The sequence below is a fragment of the Anthonomus grandis genome, chromosome 13 (assembly GCF_022605725.1).
Source record: "Anthonomus grandis grandis chromosome 13, icAntGran1.3, whole genome shotgun sequence".
NCBI classification, from domain to species: Eukaryota; Metazoa; Arthropoda; class Insecta; order Coleoptera; family Curculionidae; genus Anthonomus; species Anthonomus grandis.
This window is the reverse complement of record NC_065558.1, coordinates 5,931,889-5,936,160: the sequence shown is the minus strand read 5'-3', so window position 1 is coordinate 5,936,160 and position 4,272 is coordinate 5,931,889. Positions and strand designations below refer to the sequence as shown.

At 33.3% G+C, this 4,272-nt stretch overlaps 1 pseudogene; it reads left to right on the top strand.

Moving 5' to 3' along the window:
• Positions 1–255: 255 nt before the first annotated feature.
• LOC126744158 (putative nuclease HARBI1) lies at positions 256–3,222 on the top strand (annotated as a pseudogene).
• The last annotated feature ends 1,050 nt before the right edge of the window (positions 3,223–4,272 follow it).

The following is a 4,272-nucleotide window of genomic DNA, read 5'->3' as shown; positions in this document are numbered from 1 at the left end:
CATCGATACGGCACTCATATTCAACTACAATTTAACTACATTTTATATACCATCAACACGGTAATAAATCAGTGTTGCCAACTCGCTGAATGCTTTCTCCGCCGCTTAAGAGAAGAAATTCCGCTAAAAAAAAATAAATGAGTAGAGTAACGAAACTTATAATTACCAAATTCCAAGGAAAATATAAACAGATAATCTGATTAATTCGCATTTTGTATTTAAAACTATAATCTACTAATACTTAAGGGGGGTTTACACGATGCCAGTGACTTGAACAAGTTACTAGAATCCAGTACCAAAAGCAAGTGCTTTGGAAGATAGTTCTTGTCTACATGATGCCAGTCATTTGATCAAGTAACTTGCATAAAATCCATTTTATCAAGTTTTTGTAGTGTAGGTTACAGGCGAGAATTAAAAACGTTAAATTTAAATGATGAGTGCGAAGCAGAAGGAATATGTTTTACTTAAAAGAAGCTTAATATTAGGTGTTAAAGTACTGATAGAGGAGTTAATTGACATTGTTCAGAGTGAATTAACAACAAATCCCAAGAAAAGAATTTGGGTTAGAAAATGGCTGGCAAGGAGAAGCACGCATGGTGCATCTAACATGCTTTTAAAGGAACTTGCCATCGAAGACGTTCAAGAATACAGAAACTGTATGAGAATGTCTCCTGCTTCCTTTGACGTTCTTCTGAAAAAAATATCGCCAGCTATACAGCGATCTGACACCACAATGAGAATGGCTTTACCTGCCAGAACAAAATTAGAAATTACTCTGTCATATTTAGCTACTGGAAATAGTTACCGAAATTTGCAGCAGTAATTCCGTGTTTCCCGGCCTGCAATTTCCAAGTTTATTCCAGAAGTATGCGATGCCATATACGATGCATTGGAGGATTTTATACAGGTAAATAATGTCGTATTCCTTTTTTTATAAAATTAAAATCATAGTTTTCAACAGTAAAAAAAGAATTATGCATATATCATATTATTCAATTAAACGTAAAATAACACATTATTCTTTAAACTGAAATCTAAATATTAAGTATGAATGAAAATAAAGTATATGATTCTAACCCCAATTATCAGTATCTAGATCAAAAGCGGATCTATATGCTTCGGAAAGAATATTGCTTGTATTGTTATCTGCCGGTGGGTAGGGATGTGTTGGGTGATTCTGGAGAAATCAAGGTTTCACCTGATTCCGGGATCGGCAAAGTACTAAATGCACTGGTGCATCTGGAAGAACCTAATGAGGTGCTTGTACCTTCTATATTTGATACTCTGGAACGAGTCAAAATTTGCTGAATTTCAGCTTGAGCCGTGACGGCCGCTAAAAGGGGCAACTTATTTAATTGTGCAGCTACGCTCTTCCCGAAAATATCGAATTCATTTTCAGATGATTCCGTAGATTGTAGATCTCGAATAGATGTCGTTAAAGAGTTTAAGTCTTTGATGCAACCAGCAACTTCTTTAATCTTGGACTTCGCTGCCTTATGGCGTTTTGGAGTAGGTTCATTAATAGCTCCACTAACATTCGCTTTTATTACCTCTGCTGCTAATGGTACTTCTTCGTGTGTTGCCTCTTCAACTTCATCTTCTACTTGTAATGTATTCGATCCATTATATGTTTCTGAAGCCTAGAAAATATCTCATATTCACACATTTGGCATAATAAGAAATTATTTAGTATTTTTTATTTTAGGTACCAAAAAGTAACAAAGAATGGAAAGCTATCGAAAGTGATTTCAACCATAGATGGAATTTTCCAGGATGTTATGGTGCCATTGATGGAAAACACATACTTATTCGAGCTCCTGAGAATTGTGGCAGTAACTTTTTCAACTATAAGGGACAAAACAGTATTATTTTGATGGCAATTGTAGACGGAAATTACAATTTTATATACGTTGATGTTGGCTACAATGGAAGAGCCTCAGATGGAGGAGTTTTTGCGCAGTGTTCTATTTTTGCTGCTTTAGAAAACAATATATTACCGGATGGTGGATTTCTTGTTGGAGACGACGCTTTTCAGTTAAAGCATTATTTACTTAAACCATATTCAAAGAATGCACTTACTGTTGATGAAAAAATCTTCAATTATAGATTGTCTCGTGCAAGAAGAATTGTGGAAAATGGTTTTGGTATTTTAGTGTCTAGATTTCGAGTTTTTGAGAAACCCATAGCTTGTGGACTATCATCAGTGGATAAAATAGTCAAAACATGTTGTGCCCTACATAACTGGCTTAGATGCACTACTGTAAATGAATATTTGCCAAAGGGATCCGTTGACGAAGAAGATATCGATCAAGGTAGAATTATTCTTGGAAGTTGGAGGTCAGAAGTAGCTGGTTTGCAATCAGTTTCACGTATAGGAAGTAATCATTCTTCAAAATTTGCAAGAAATTTAAGGGATAAATATAAACACTATTTTATGACTACAGGGGCCGTTTCATGGCAGGAACGAATGATTTTTTAATTTCATTTTAATATATTTTGTATTCAATTACTAATATAGGTACATATAATAAAAATATATAGTAGCTTCTTACTTACCAAATTACTGCATGTTACCCTTCTCTTATCCATTGTTTGTAAAAACATATGCATAACTGAAAACCACTTCATTTTTGGTTTATATATTTCATCGGCTCCGGCCCCAGAGCTTTGCGATTTCTTAATTTTTGCTACCTCTTGTACATACGTCGACCTTAGAGTTTTTATTTTGTTTTTTACATCTATTGGGCCAAAATTCTCGATTTCCATTGTTTCCACAATTCTTTTTATAGCCGACTCACGGGCTTGTTTATTTCTATAGATTACCAACTGCACTCTTCCTCCCTATATAATTCTACAAACTTTACTGTGGTATCTTCAGTCCATTTTGCGCACATTTTGAATAATAATAACACCACTTACACTTTAAAACAATTACTAAAACTACGTACTGATTTATTTACTAAAATCGAACGCTGGAATCATCGTGTCTACACAGGTTTAGTTAAGAGGATAGTGGGAGTGGGGGTAACCACTTGCTCCAGTAAATAGAAATGCTTTCTATTCACTGTACTGGAATCATTACTAAAATCAGTACTGGAATTTAGTATTGGAATATATGTTTACACAAAGCAAGTACTAAAATCCAGTGCTGGATTTTAGTACCTTTAAATAATATAATTCATTTTAGTTCAAAAAATCCGTGTCACCGATGCTTGGCAGTAGGATTCGTTGGTTCTGATCTTTTTAATAATATCATTTGGCAGCAAATACCATTTCAGTAGTCCATTACCAATGGCGAGAATTAAATTAAGTAATGGAAGTTTCATGCGATTTCTAAACTTATTTTTAATAATGTTCATTTGGCTGAATTGTCGCTCTATTTCGGCATTCGAATGCGGCAACGATAAAAACCCTAAGGCTACCAGAGGCAGTTCTTTAAATACGACAATATTTTGAGAATTCTTGTACATAAAAACTTCGAACCAAAAATTGTGCGTATTGTCAATACTTTTCCATGAAAGTAAATGGAGTTTTTTCCATTGATTGTCGATCTATTCGTTATTTTTATTTATTAATTTTAATAAGTCTATAATATCTCTCTTATTATGATTTTAAAAATTTTGAACCGAGAATAATGAATTTTTTTTTAAAACTTCTATATTGTCAGGCACTCAACTTTTCGATTTCGGTAATTAAGCTTACAACGGACCTTATACATCGATCGCGTAGGTCGTCTTCGTCGTTAAACCCTTTTGCTACCATAGTTTTTAATTGTTTTTGAAAGAGGTATCCGAGGTAACATATAATCCTCCAGCTTATTGGCGAATACATTAAATTTTGAGTTTGGTGTAACAACTTTATTAACTAGTGAGATCAGTAAATTCATCAGATCATCTAATAACTTAGTTGTATCGGCCAGTGGCGTATCCAGGATTCATTCCTGGGGGGAGCAACATGGTTTATCACCATTTAATATACAATATACTTACATATGTATGTATGTGTATGTTAGTTAATTTTTTTGGCCTATTATCGGAGATATGGTATTATTCATCAGGAAGGGAGAAATAATTATCATGTTTTTGAAATGCTTTTATTAATTTAAAAGCTCCAAAAATAAAGAAAAATAAAAGATACTAATATAATATATGGATAGTAAAACATTAAAAAATTATTCTAAAGTAACAAAAACAAACTGACTCCTAAAAAGACTAAACAAGATCAAAACTCAATTAGGTATCTATATAAAACACCAAAAAAAGCCAAATAAAA